The sequence below is a fragment of the Rhamphochromis longiceps genome, linkage group LG5, assembly GCF_057381845.1.
Source record: "Rhamphochromis longiceps isolate RC_006_pf linkage group LG5, R_longiceps_female_GT1.1, whole genome shotgun sequence".
Lineage (NCBI taxonomy): Eukaryota > Metazoa > Chordata > Actinopteri > Cichliformes > Cichlidae > Rhamphochromis > Rhamphochromis longiceps.
Window position 1 is genome coordinate 10,950,146 of NC_140561.1, and position 16,339 is coordinate 10,966,484.

Sequence of the window (16,339 nt, forward strand, 5' to 3'; positions counted from 1 at the left end):
CCCACTGAGCTCAGTTCACACCCAAAAGCAGCTAAAGATTAATGTGTAAAAAAGGATTGATCGTGTTTGTGTAAACTTTGCAAAAGTCAATTTTACTGATTAAGGACAAATCCAATCTTGAAGCTGTGTATCATTTGGCGATGTTGACAGTGTTACTTAGTTCCCAGAAAATTAATTCAATCCAGGCTTTGGCCTCCTGGCGCTGTGTAGTCTACAAACTGAGAAGCTGCGCAGCCCAGACATGCAGGACCCATAGCCCCTCCAGCACTATGGCAGACAACACAAGTGCCACACATAGAGAGCTGGAATTTTAACAGTACTTAAAACACAATGTCACTAAGTCTCTTGATAGTCACATGCAGGTATGTTTCTAAACTTTTCTCCACACTTTTGGCAATGGGGGGTTATTGTGCTCAAGCTGAAGGACATCAAAGTATTCACGCATCCTGCAAACGCTACAGTTGCAGATAGTTTCAAGATAATTTTGAGCATGACTGTGCACATCCTTCCTGTCAGTCTTCACTGGAATCTTGCTGAGATATTTATGGATGATAAGGGGCGTGCTGATATGTGCATTTTTGTTCTTTCTTCTGGCTCAGACCTACTGTATTCCAGTCACAGTAGCACGGTAACTAAGAGATAAAATTAGTCAGCAAATGTGGATTTGGCACAGGTGAGAGAAATTGGTTTTTGGGATGTCATGTCATAACAAGATATTCTTTTGGAATAACAAGTGAGTTTTCGTCATTACTGGGTGGTGTGCGAGGCAGTATCACCCTCACATGTATGTAAGGCATACCCTTGACCTTTCACCAGGGTAGTCGTATCCTGTGAGCTGGCAAAAGGAAAGAGACAAACGTCAACAGGGAGAAGCGAAACAAGGATGGTGCTTCAGCATCCTTCCTTTGTGTTTTGAACACCTTTTTGGAAGAGTAAAATCTGTTTATATGAGACCTGACAGCATTCTCACTTCACTGTTTGACCAGTTTTTCTCCCAAAGTACCAAGAAAAACTCTTTCCTAGTGGAAGCCATTGAGCCTGCCTCAGCTTTTGTCTACAAAAAGGCCAGAATAGACTGGTCTGGAAACTTTACCCCTGATTTATCCTCTACACTGGATTACATTTGATTTGAAAGTTTTTGTAATTACTTTCAGTCCTAATCCTACCGACATATTTAACATCCTTTGTGTCTCTTGCTTAAATACATCTTTAACACCTTTTCACTGTGGTATCACTTTTCAGTAATTTCAAGTAAACTGTGTTTGTGTTTTATGTATATGATGAAGCCAATTGGGGTCATAAAAGAATTTAAATGAACCCACAGTAAGCCATCCTAGATATGTAATCTCTCCAACATGTCCAGGATCGGCCTGGTTTTCATTACATGTTTGAAGAACCTCACCTAGAAGGGTCCCAGAAGGGATCCTGGTCAGGTGTAGTAGCATCTCTACTCTGAAATCATCCTAAATGACCAAGCACCCTATTTCTAAGGCTGAGAACAAACACTCTTTCAAAGGAACCTCATTTCTACTGCTTGCACCTCTGATCTCATTCTTTCAGTTGCTACCCAGAGCTTGTGACCATAGGTGAGTGTAGAAATGAAGATCAGCCTGTAAATCGATAAGTTTTCACCCAACAGACTGGTATAGCATGTGCATCAGTACCACGATGGCACCAATCTGTCTGTTAGTGTTCACTTTTGCCTTCTTTTGGGACAAAAGCCAGAGATACTTAAAGTCCTCCACCTGGGACAGCAACTCATTCCAAACCTGGAGTGGGCATCCAGGCTATTTCTCATGTTAGCTGATTCACCTTCAGCTAACAGTCACAGTCTTCCTTGGGGAATGAGGTAGCTTGCTGGATGTTATACTAATTTTGTTCTGTTTTATGGATGCCTATTCCTAGAGATCTGTTTATTGCCTGAGTATTGTTTTTTTTTAGTTTACATATTATTCTATGGAAAATACTTCATAAAAAAAAGGGACATTTGGTGATTTCTCAAAAACGTTTAAAAAATGGCAACAAGTGATAATATAGACTATATTTTGTTAATTAATTCACTCAATTTACTAAATTATGAACTGAAATCTTATACACTTCTTTGTGGAATCAGACTACATTACTCAGAATAAACACCTAAACTATCCAGTTTAGCCCTTCACCAACTCTTGCATCAAACCTTTCCTCCAAAGGGGCTCAGCATTTAGATGGAGGCAGCAATATGAACAGCAAATAGTTTACCTGTGAACACTTGACACATCCACCCATAAACACTAATATTTGGTCTATTAAAGTGCATGTGGAATGTAGCTGAAAAAAAATTTGATCTGGAAATGTCTCGGTACACAGACTGTTAAATCCTGCTCTAAAATGATAGCTGTAATTGCTTGCAATTTTGCCATGTATTTAATGTCTTTTAATGTTGCATTTAACTTGAGCTGGCCTACTCAAGTCAGCTAAAGTAGTTTGAGATACTGGGAGTGTATTTGACTTCATGGGTGAGAAAGGTGAGGATAAGGGTGTGGGAGAGGAAGGGAGTATCCTGTCTCTCCAGAAACAATACAAGTTACACAAGCCAGTATTGAGAGTCTGCAGGATCAGTTCTCTTAGGGAGTTTAAGATAACCCTTCAGCTCTGGCAGCGGCACCACCTCAACAACCAGGTTTACGTAGTTGGCATGGAAATGGTGAAACAGAAAAGTATCAACTCAAGGGAACAAAAGTGGCACAAGGTTTGTGGTTTTGCTGGGTGGATTCATTCCACTGGTGGTTGAGTATCGTGTTTTCATTATGTTTTGTAAATGAAACCCAGCCAGTTTGTTGTTAAGGAGGCAGAATGTAGAGATGGGTGCAACAATTTCCAAAACTGTACTTGACCTGAAAAACTAAAACAAAAAAAAAAAAATGACAACTTCTAAATGTATTGGTGAATTTAGCCAGTTGGAAGAAGTCACAGGTAGAGATGGGTATTGATAAGAATGTAGCAATGACGATTTCATCATTGATATTAATTTCTCTATTGATTCTCCTTGGATTCTCATTGGCTCTGCTTTGAGAGTTACCACCATTGCTAAGCAGTGTATCAAATCCTTAACGTGGTAACACTGTGTGATCAAATGTTCATTCATGTTGGAGGTATTTCCCCTCTTGGTTGCCATCGGTGTTGGGGTAATGCAATATATTACTTAATGACTCCCAGGAGAAAGTAATTTATTACAATACTCTGTACATTACTTTCACTCTGAAATATGACTTAAAACACATTGCCTCATAATTACCATTATTATAAACCTATAGGCTACAGCCTCACACACAAACACTAATCCCTATCCCACGGAGGACACAAATATGATCTTTCTCTCAGTATTCACATATGAACACAAAGCTGATAGCATGACACAAAATGGTAAATGGCCTGTATTTGTATAGCGCTTTACTAGTCCCCAAGGACCCCAAAGCGCTTTACACATCCAGTCATCCACCCATTCACACACACACTCACACACTCATAAAGATGAAAATCAGTACAAAGAGACTTCAAAGCAATCACCACAGTGATCCTACTATTTTAGAAACATGAACAGATAGAAACGGAGGCTGCAGCCTGACTGACAATCACTGATACCTGCTGAAATTCAGGGTCTGGTTGCTTGGCTGGGGCCAGCGTTCACTCCGCTTTAACATCATTATGAGTTCTTGGTTAGCTTAGCATTAGTGTCTTGATGCAGCTGCTTCCAAAGATCTGAAGTTGTGCAAGAAGCATAAAACTGTTTTTTTCCTCTGTATTACTCCTGCTGCAGTTTCCACTTTACAGTAGTGCTCTTATCTTTTTGTGCAATTAAAATAAAAGTAACGTTCACATCCATGATGTAGACGGTAGATTGCGACACTAATTCCTCCAACCGTGCACAAACTAATTGTAGTGCAAGTGGAACCAATAACAGGGATCGATAGGCAGGCAGACTAACAATTCCAAGGAATGGCATTACCGAACTGGATTCCCATCCCTAGATGCAGGTTCACCTCAGCCATAGACCTTATAGTTAAGGCTAGTAAGGCCCAGATACCTGAGGGACTTCATGCACTAACTGTTCCTTCTCCACTCATCTATTCTCACTCCCCACGTCTACATACCATTGCTGCATGTCAGTACATTTCTGTCTTCTGTCTCCCTGAGTTTGTGTTTTGTCCCGTCTCTGTCTATGCTCTCCTTTTCTGTTTTCTTCTCTTTCTTCTTTTCTTGCTGCCCTCACCTCGAGGTGCTTGTCGCATATGGCTGTCTAAAGAAGATCCTTTGATCGTTGGATTTTTCTCCTTGGCTTATAGTCTAAATCACTTTGAGGCCACTGTTGTTGTCATTTGGTTGTATATAAATAACCTGAATTGATTCAAGTTGAATCCAGAAACGGTCTCCTTTTTTTTACCCCTCTTCATAAAGTGCGATATTTTGTTTTGGGTGTAACCTGCTTGATGGGTAGAAGAACACAGAACATTACTGACAATCAGATGCTGACTGACCTGTTGTTGGTGTTGTCAAAGGAGCTGGCAAAGAAAAGCGTCTGGACTTCTTTAAGTTACTTGAAGACGTTTCACCTCTCATCCGAGAAGCTTCTTCAGTTCTAAGGTCAAATGGTGGAGAGTCCCAGATATAAACCTAGTGGGAGTATCCCCCCACAGAGGGACAAGAGGACCCCCTGATGATCCTCTAATCGCCTGAGCCAAGGTGTGAAACTGGGTGTGGGTCCCAATCAGCCAGAGTTTCGGGTGAGTTCATTGTGAAACCTGGCCCCACCTTATCATGCGAATTCCTGAGATCAGATGGCCCAGGATGTGAGTGGGCGTTAAGGCGTCTGGGAAGGGATCTCAAAACTGGATTATAGATGGCAGAGAGTTGGTGTCGTAAACCCCCGCCTCTGTTCAAAGATGGTCGCTCACAGTGGACATAGATGGCTTCTTTCACTCCTCTTTCAAACCATCTGTCCTCTCTGTTGTTGGTGTTAGTGTGTTAGGGAAACAGGATCCATAGTAAGAAACAGCATCTATTAAATTTTTGTGGATCAATTATATTGACTGGACACACTTGGACAACAGTGATACTGTCTGAGATTACTAAATGTAAATTATTGTAAATTATTGCTGGTGTCATTTCAGTCACTGGATATTGATAGCTGCATGTCTCCACTGCTATGTCCTGTATTCTCCACCCTCCCACATGGACTCCTTCATCTTCAGAAGTCTACAGTTCTTTCAAAGTTTTTTTCCCTGAAATTAAAGCATGGCAGGAAATCAGCTGGTATTAGAAGATGAGTGCAGCAGATGAGGTCATGACCCCCGTATCCTATTGAAAGGAAGGAATGACAACCCAGAGGAAATATCGTGCTATTACCCACTAGGAGTCCCATGACATCCTCAGGAAGTGACCACAGCACAGATTAGTGCCAAGTAAACACCACAGTAGACAGCAAGACACTGGGAGAAGGTGCAGAGCACAGACTGTTCTTCATATCGCTGGTCTCCACCCCTTGGAGTGCATTCATGTTCATCCATTATTATATCAGACACACTTAATATAGTTTTGTTATTACTTTTCTTGTCTTTTTTTCAGAGAGTATAGCGACAGTAACTACACATGCTGACAGAGGCATTGTTAGTTAGTCATGGATGGTTGTCTAATGAGTTTTGATACGTATTAAAGAGTTATGCTAACAAATAATGCAACTGTCACAACAAAGTAAGTGTCATGTTGTCTGCTGTTTAATTTCAATAAATCAGAAAGTATGAAGACACAAACTGATGATGTCCTGAATCTGAATTGTAAATTAATGATCAACACAACAAGTATTTATTAACCTGGCTGTATGTATTATGCATGTATTGGAACCAGTAGCTGGTTCACTTAGCTTTGCAAAACAGTGAAAACTGTGAGATGTAGCAATTTTTATTTTATTTTTTTTATCTTCTAGGAACATTACTTTTATCAGCCTACCAGGTCCTCTGACACTCACTAGTTAACTTGCTATATCTTGTTTGTTTAACTCATAAAAAGGTGTAAAATTACATGTTGTGAAATGTGGGATTGTTTCTAGCCTGGAAGCACTTGTTAAGTGTCTGACTGAGACTCCAAGATGCACATACACATACCTCCTATAAAACAGTAAATTGATACTTTTGCTCTTATGAATTCAAAAGCAAAACACATCATGTTAATTATTTCGGTTTAGCAGGGGATTATTGCTGCCTTTGGACATAGACGGGTTTTCTGTTTCCCTCTAAGCTAATGTAGCTGACTGAGCTAAATGTCTGTGGAAGCTCTGAGTCATGCAGGTTGTAGCAGCCTTCAGCATTGAAATTCACTTCAGGTCCAATTGCCTTGAATTTCAAGCACTCAAGACCAGAGATGCGTTATTGTAATCCGATTACTTTTTTCAAGTAACTTGAGCGACACTGCTAAAGACTAAGCTACCTATTTATTCTCTAAGCCCTTATCTTATTTCTTTAAAGCTGGGGGTTGGCCCTGCACAGACTCCCATTCAGCCCACTGGAGAGCTGTGATAAATGTGAAGGAAGACATACATTTTGAACTTTTAACTATATTTTAGAGTTTTACAGCTTTCGTATCGAAAAGACCTTGCTTACGGCCATTTAAAATACAGGGAGTGCAGAATTATTAGGCAAGTTGTATTTTTGAGGAATAATTTTATTATTGAACAACAACCATGTTCTCAATGAACCCAAAAAACTCATTAATATCAAAGCTGAATGTTTTTGGAAGTAGTTTTTAGTTTGTTTTTAGTTTTAGCTATTTTAGGGGGATATCTGTGTGTGCAGGTGACTATTACTGTGCATAATTATTAGGCAACTTAACAAAAAACAAATATATACCCATTTCAATTATTTATTTTTACCAGTGAAACCAATATAACATCTCCACATTCACAAATATACATTTCTGACATTCAAAAACAAAACAAAAACAAATCAGCGACCAATATAGCCACCTTTCTTTGCAAGGACACTCAAAAGCCTGCCATCCATGGATTCTGTCAGTGTTTTGATCTGTTCACCATCAACATTGCGTGCAGCAGCAACCACAGCCTCCCAGACACTGTTCAGAGAGGTGTACTGTTTTCCCTCCTTGTAAATCTCACATTTGATGATGGACCACAGGTTCTCAATGGGGTTCAGATCAGGTGAACAAGGTGGCCATGTCATTAGTTTTTCTTCTTTTATACCCTTTCTTGCCAGCCACGCTGTGGAGTACTTGGACGCGTGTGATGGAGCATTGTCCTGCATGAAAATCATGTTTTTCTTGAAGGATGCAGACTTCTTCCTGTACCACTGCTTGAAGAAGGTGTCTTCCAGAAACTGGCAGTAGGACTGGGAGTTGAGCTTGACTCCATCCTCAACCCGAAAAGGCCCCACAAGCTCATCTTTGATGATACCAGCCCAAACCAGTACTCCACCTCCACCTTGCTGGCGTCTGAGTGGGACTGGAGCTCTCTGCCCTTTACCAATCCAGCCACGGGCCCATCCATCTGGCCCATCAAGACTCACTCTCATTTCATCAGTCCATAAAACCTTAGAAAAACCAGTCTTGAGATATTTCTTGGCCCAGTCTTGACGTTTCAGCTTGTGTGTCTTGTTCAGTGGTGGTCGTCTTTCAGCCTTTCTTACCTTGGCCATGTCTCTGAGTATTGCACACCTTGTGCTTTTGGGCACTCCAGTGATGTTGCAGCTCTGAAATATGGCCAAACTGGTGGCAAGTGGCATCTTGGCAGCTGCACGCTTGACTTTTCTCAGTTCATGGGCAGTTATTTTGCACCTTGGTGTTTCCACACGCTTCTTGCGACCCTGTTGACTATTTTGAATGAAACGCTTGATTGTTCGATGATCATACTTCAGAAGCTTTGCAATTTTGAGACTGCTGCATCCCTCTGCAAGATATCTCACTATTTTTGACTTTTCTGAGCCTGTCAAGTCCTTCTTTTGACCCATTTTGCCAAAGGAAAGGACGTTGCCTATTAATTATGCACACCTGATATGGGGTGTTGATGTCATTAGACCACACCCCTTCTCATTACAGAGATGCACATCACCTAATATGCTTAATTGGTAGTAGGCTTTCGAGCCTATACAGCTTGGAGTAAGACAACATGCATGAAGAGGATGATGTGGACAAAATACTCATTTGCCTAATAATTCTGCACTCCCTGTATAACAAAAGTATATAAAAGATTAACAGCTGTTTTTCACTTTTCACCCGTTTTTATTATAAAAATAAACAAACAAACAACAGAACATTTTCTGTTAATTAATAAAAATGTTCTGTTTTCTTTTTACAGGATGGTCGATAGTCTTTTTAGCTATATGTGAGTAACTAAGTAAAACATAATTAATGTTTCTGCTACAGCAGCCCTAAATTAATGGCATTGTTATTTATCCAGAAAACATACACACAAACTTTTTGATCAAAATGATATTTTTAATGTCTTGATCTCTGCTCAGTCATCCAGGTAAGGACATAACAAAAAGCTGATTATGTTCATCTAGGAAAAAATGCTATGTCAAAATAAAAGTATTCTTCGTATCCATGAATTTTAATGTTTTTTCTATTTAAAAAAAAAGCTGAAAAAATTTGATGCACATTGCAGTTTTAATAGGGTATTTAAGTATGATTAAGATGCCAAATCACAATTATTTACATTTCTAAACAGGAAACTTAGTTTAAAGGTTGAATGTTTTATTTGATTGCGCACAAATGCATTAATTCAGTTTGTTATTCACCTAATGAATGACAATATAAGTTTTTGACACATTTCTAAAATGTTTAGCATTTTCTTTTTTTTTTATTATCACAGGTCGTCTAATAAATTTGTTAAGCACTGTATGTCTAAATATATCACATTAGTTAAGACGAAGCATTGGAGCACTGATATGAGAGGATTAGAGTCAGCAATAAGGAGCTCAAAACAATGTGTCTTTTATGTGGAGCAGCACAAGAATTTAGTAATTTTTTTTTTGCATCAGTTCAGTGGCTGACAAATTTCAAACTAACCCAAGCCTCATTTCCATTTTCAAATAAGAAACTCTTTGCAATAGTCCTTTTGGTGGTGTAACACTCTGACAAAGTATTGGGTAATGCAACATCAGTCAGAGGTAGCTGACAATCTGTGTGGCCCGTTCCCCTGTCTCTGTAGCTTTTATTGCTGCATTGTGTTGGGATGGTAGCAGGACCTCCCAGTTCTGCAGATTCTGATATATAATCATCATATGTGTGAAAACGAGTGCCGTTTCACGCACATGTCAATACTTCAGTGGTTCAGTGATTCAGTCCTGCTTTTACCTCTCCCATGGGTAGCAGCAACACAACATCAACTCTGTCCTAGTATGGTACCTCCCAGAAAATTGGTGTGAAGGGGAAGTATGACACAGTATGAATCATGTTTGACCCACCTAGAGAACTTGTGTTTCTTTTTTCATAATCAAACCCAGCACTCCACTGAATGAAATCATCATTTATACTTTAGTAGATGGATTATTTGTTCAAATTCTGACACTCAACTTTACAGAGGTCGCCTGCCTCAGACAGGCAGTCTTGGAGAACAACGCTGTATTGAGAATCTTAGACTGGGTTGGCTATTTCTCCTCAGGCCGATGTGTCGGTTTGTGATTTTATTCAATTACAGAATATTTACCTTTCACATTATGTCAACACTGATGTAGAGCTGTGTTGTATAAAAATGAACTCACCTATTCCTCAACGCACACATTATATTATGCCCAACACACACACAATTCAGCTGACACAGTTATAAACGTGCACACACCCACACACAAACACACACACATACACTGTGGCATAAGTTTGTTTATTCAGCTAGGTCAAGCCCCGTGTATGGGTTTCTTTCCCTTGCCCATTTGATGTGTGAAAAGTGGAAGGAAATCAAAGTCATTTCCTTCGTTCTGGTTGCTGTGGGTTGTGGTTCCCCGGGGCAGCAGGGGCGACACTGGCAGTAAAGCGTCGTTAGGGCCAAAGCGTCTGGGAAGTGGATGGAGTTCCACAGTTAGCCAAAAACAACAGAGGAAAGTGTTACTCAAAGCCACCAAACACAGGTAGGGGAAGAGGAAGGTGGTCCAAACACTGAACTTTAATCATCAGTCTGAGGAGTCAAATCCATGTATTCATTATGATTAGAAAGTTTGAAATCCCCTTCTTTCCATCCCCAAAGTACGTGTTATACTAATTGACTCACACTCAGTCATTTAGCTCAGGAGATGAGAAAACTTTAGTCTACACTTTTCCAGTTGTTGAACAAGTTTTACTCTGTTGAGAGTTCTTCTGTGATCTAGATATGATACTTTTCCTTTCTCATTTAAATGCTAATAACTTTGAGGACATCATCTAGAGAAAGTGCTGGGAGCAAAGCTTTTCTCCTATCTGGCTGCAACACAAGGTGAGCTCTTGTCTGCTGAATTTGAAATATCGCTAAGTCGTGTTGTTGGAGAAACAAGGCAGTTTAAGTTCGGAGGCTTTGTGCATGTGTACGTGTACAAGTATGTGGGTGTGTTGGTAACACTGTGTGCTAGCTGCAGACCTAATACTTTTAAGGATCAGTATTATATCCCGTAAAATTAGGTAGAAGTAGCCAAAACAAAGAGCACTTTGTAATTTACATTACCTTTTTGTTCTCAAGAGGAACAGCACTTCAGGTTTGCAGAACAATGTGACTTAGTGACAATTTATAATGTGATAACGATGCACTTACATGATTGTTTATATTCCCAATAATTTGGTGGTCAGCGTGTTTGTTTTACCTGCAGGGAAGAACTGATATTGACACATTTTTCTCTGCATATGTTGACAGCACACATAAGTCAAAAAACACTAATAATGAGCATCTTGGTGTAGAGCCACAATATTAAAAAGAAGAAAACAACTTGAGTGTTGTTTATATGATTTAAGTCAATAAAATCTAAAAATCTACCAACAATTTATGAAATATTTTTAAAAATGCAAATAACACTGGGTAGCCAATGTAGCGGTTAGCACTCATGCTTCACAGGAAGAACGTCCTGGGTTCAAGTCCACTGTCCAGCTGGAGCTTTTCTGTGACAGTTAATATGCGCTCCCTGTATCTGTGTGGGTGCTCCAGGTACTTCAGCTTGCCCCCACCAGCCAAAGACTGGTGATTCAAAATTGACTGTGGTTGCCGGCTGTGTTAGCCCTGCCATATTATATGTCCCGGGTGCACCCTGCTTTTCTGTCAGTGACCTGTGAAATAAACTCCAGTCTCCCTGTGATATCAGGAATTGGGTAAATGAAAGAAAATGAATGGACAGATGAAATAAAAAGCAGCATTAAGAAATGTTATATAAAATACAAAAAAAAAATCACCACAGAATCCATTTAGTCTTGAAAGAAAAATGCACAAGCTGTATGTATGATAAGTTACAAAATTCCATTTTTTTGAAAATATTTTTTTGCATGTCTTTTTAAATCAATTTAAATTTGAGTATTGTTTCCATATTATAGCACTCAGTTCTTTTAAAAAGAAACTGCATTATATTAGAAATATTGCACTTTACCCACTAACATTCTGCATTCAAAACACATCTGAGTGTATACAATATGATGCAAATATGATGTTGTAAATGACGTTTAACAAATGTTTAGTAGCTTCTTCTCTAACCACCAGAGGTGGGACCAAGTCATTGTTTTGCAAGTCTCAAGTAAGTCTCAAGTAATGTCAGGCAAGTCAGAGTCGAGTCTCAAGTCACTGGTGTAAAAGTCCGAGTAAAGTCACAAGTCTGAAATTTTGAATTTCAAGTCCTTTCGAGTCTTTAAAAAAAAAAAAAAACGAAAAAAGAATGTTGCAGTTATATGCTAAATGTAAATATTAGACCATGTAATTTTTAAATCTGTGTTTTTCTCAACACATGACAAAATAGTGAACTTAGAAAATATACACAAATTGTGAAATTGCACCTCTTTAAAATGCAGCTCAATTAAACCTAGCTCCTAGAATAATTTTCACCGACAGTTCTGAGATAAGCTGCATGTTATTCTTGGATGCGCTTGTAGGACCAGCTTTAAAATCGCATGACAAAAATATCATACACATTAAAAAAAACTGCATCAACCACGTAGCCTGGACAACATTTGCTAGTTAGATGAAGTCAGCTATCTCATCGTAGCATATTTATATGCATATTTATAATTATACGGTTCTTGGAGTGAGTGCATACACTCATGAAGTTTAGTAACTTCAGGTCACTGCAACAAGCCCAGGTACAGTTTACCGACGGATGGGTGCAGGACCTTGAAATGCACCGTGTAGAAAGTAAAGACCATCGTACGTATCATAAGTTTACCAGTCTCACAAATCGTCGTCATAAATACACATTCGTTAACCGTTTATTAATAGGATCTTTGAGCTCAACGGTAATTAATTAGCAGTGGAAATAATTTCTGGTACGCATCACAGAAATGTAGCAGTGACAATAATACTGTATGCTGTAATCGTACTGGGCAATTAGTGATACAAAAAACCTGTTTTATCCTGTGAATAAAAGTATATGTTTTTGTCAATGTACCATAATAACAGAAGCGAAACACAATATTGTGTCAGGACAATTTACTATTTATGCACAATAAACAAAGGAGCATAGCGCGACAATTTCTGTTCAGCGCCAGACTTGCTTGTAACCTATATCACCAATTATGTTATGAAAATGACGTATTAACTACAACAGCAGACTGACCTTCGTGTAAATGCTTGGAGCAGACTAACCTGTGAGCTGGAGGGTTCTGGGACGTTATATTTGGTCTTTGAATGGCTGCAATCCAGGCCACCCGTCGCCTCTTTGTTACTTCGGAAACATGGCTTGAACAATTTCTCTTCAACGACGTAATCCGATAACAACCGATCTCTTTACCCGTCGGCTTCCCGTGGCTGTCATGCGACCGGCTATTGCAGTTAATAATACAACAGCTTCTTGACATTTTTGTGTTTCTTTTTATCGCTGTGTGACTGATTTCAATTGAAAGCCTGCGTGCGCTAGTACCTCTTGCCACGAGTTCCCAGAATCCTTTGCGGTTTTACCCCTGAATGATGTCACATTTTCAATCTCTATATAATATGCATGTTAAATTTTATATTTGGGGTAAAATATCAAGTCTTTTCAAGTAAACCGGTTCAAGTCCAATTCAAGTCCCAGGTCATTGGTGTAAAAGTCCAAGTCAAGTCACAAGTCTTAGAACATTTTTTCAAGTCAAGTCTAAAGTCATAAAATTAATGACTCGAGTCTGACTCGAGACCAAGTCATGTGACTCGAGTCCACACCTCTGCTAACCACGACATCAAGATGCTGCTTACATTTTAATGTATTAGTATAAATTATTAAACCAGTCCTGTTTGCATAAAAAGTAGAGTTCCTTTTAGCTTCAACTACCTGTTTATTAGCTTTTCTTTTACATAAGTAGAATTTTTATGGAATTAGAATATTAATTGTTTTTACTTGTAATGGATTTTTTTTTGTATTTCTATGTTCACTGAGGTAGAAGATCTGAGCACTTGTGAAAACTTTAGAAATATTTTGAGTCATACAGTCTCTTACTTATAGGTTGAATGAGAAACATAAAGTAAATCAACTTTATGTAGCATGTTTTGATGTGTTTCAATGCCATTATGTTATGTGATGAGTATTTAACCTTTCCAAACGTTGGGTTGATAAGAACATCACAATAAAACTAAAAAGAAGATTTATGGTCAAAGATTTGCAAAGTAGACAAAACAGAGTAAAAGCAACAGTCACGACATTTTTTTTAATCTCAGATATGGAACCTCAGATCTTTTACGGTTCAAAACAAGTATAAAAACCACAAAGAAGTGTCTATGGGGCATTCAGTGTGTCACATCTCTCCACACATGAACTTTAGATTGCATTACAGATGATCCCCTGAACAAATACTGATATAACACCTGGCATGTCTTCCTGCCCTGCAGGCAGAACCACCAAAAGCACTGTTCACACCTCACCTGAAATGCAGGGTCTTCTCCAGAACTTTAAAACAACTTCATGCATCTCTAAGATAGATGTCAGCAGCAACTTGGAATCAAGCACTGTCAAGATTTTTATCACAAATGTTGCAGTTCAGGGCTCGCTTAGAAACAATGTATGAAACTCGATGGTATGCATGCATAAAATATATGCAATCAAGCTGACAGATGATTGTTTTTTCCTTTCAACAAATTGGATAGCTTGTGTAGGATATCTTTGGAGAAGCATGAGGTCCTGGCTCGTAGAAAATCTGCCATGTCTTTACTGAATACCGAAGTTATTCTGAAGAGGAAGAAGTCTACTTGCACTCATCAGACTGATCCTTTTCTATTTGACCTCTGCCAAGTCACTTTAAAAAAGAACCTTTATGTTGAGTCAGGCTGCAAAATGAAGGCTGCAGAGCCAATGCCACGGCTTCATATGCGAGAAAAGTCGAGCGGGACAGCTTCTTTTGACAGCATTGAGCCAACAGCTGAATTCTTTTGCAAACTTTCAAACTCCCCGACAGGCTTAATGGTGACTCGCCATTAAAGCTCCAGATTGAATGAAAGGCAGATAATGCAGGTGTGAAAGGACACTGAATGGAATATGATTAAAAACTGGAAAATGTTTAATTTTCTCAACGAGCTTTAGAATATCTTCACAGGCGGTAACTCTGTGTTTGAATAGAGGAGTAAATTAACCATTTTAATGTCATTTTCCATGTACCATCAAATGAATTACATTACTCACCCTTTTTCAAATCAATGGGTACATAACGAAGATAAGAGTTTTAATTTCTGATAAGTCAGACTCGACAATCGCGACATTGTCTGTGCTCTAAGTCACAAAAAAATGGACTTGACGGGTCAAATATTGAGTAGAAAGAAATCAGTGTAACCCTGTAATAAACTTGCATGCACAAAACTTTTAGCTCGTGAATGGAAACTAATAGGAGTGATTTTTGTGTCATTTTGATAAACACTTTAAAAAGTATGAGGAAGGTGAGCTAAAGTGTATTTTTGGGCGTGAAGAAGAATCTGAAAAGGATTTAAGTTAAAGCCGCTCACTTGTTGAAAGAAAAAAGAAGACATGTATGCACCATTTAGGCCAATTCCTCTTGAAAATTTTCCCTCCACACCTCATGTGTGGGTGGCAGATGGTGCCTCGTTGGTTGTCAGAGAGATAGAAGATGGAAATACAATCGACTGATTTAAAGGAAAGTAACAGCTCCTCTGTGTAAGACTCTTTGCTGTACTATAGCGGTTGTTGAAGAGATGGGAAATTCGACTCAGAGCTGTTCACACAACAATATTTTTTCCGAGTCGTCATGTGCAGCTAACTAATTTGCATATTAATAAACACAGAAGTGGTATCAAAAGCTTTACATCATCATACTTGACAATTGCTTACCTCGGTTAGCATTTGGTCTTTTCTTGGCAAACTGTTGTTGCTTCTGCTGCCACTTTTAAAAACGTGCCTGTCATCTTCTTCCCTGTACTATTTTCAGGCATTACAGTTGACATAATTTATAATTTTATATCACAGTTGACGAAATGACTTTGTGTGCTATGAAAGGTGTTGTTTGTAGTGACAAACCCACAGAGAATTCTCACTTTCTTTCATCTCATTGGTTTGTATTTACGGCCTGTGACAAGTGTGTTTTACAGGCTCCAAGTAGCCCAGCAGAGTGCAAAAAAGCCGACTAATTTTTAATTTACAAATACAACTGCCTGCTTTGGAAGTTAAAATTAAGCATTCAGGGTGACCAGTGGAATAATTAACTATAACGTATGCCAAGTTTTGAGCCCAAAATCATTTAATGTAGCTTTAAATTCCATGCAAAAAGCAGCAAATCTCACATCTACCTGCATTTAATAATAAAGCTTTTAAATGCTAACCACTGCTTTCTATGAATGATTATCAAATAACTTTCTGCAGCCATGCATTAAACACGGTTTCCAAGTAAACATAGAACACAATGCAGACAAAAGAATGTAAAACCTATCAAAACATATCTGTCATCATCTAAGTTTTTTGAGATTCTAGCTGGTCAGGTCTTCCTTTATTACGTTTTCTTTTTAAAATTGTGCCAGATCTCTTCGGTGGGTGCCCTACAGCTTCAAATCCATAATGTTGTAGTAAGAGGTTTGGGATCATCTTTCTGACTAGCCAAGACACTTCCTGACCAAAGATGCTGTCCTGATGACCGTCTGTGATGCTCCAAAAACTGTGTACCCTCTTTAACATTATTGATGCCTCTGAATCTGCAGGTTACCCAGGACAGACATAAATGAAGC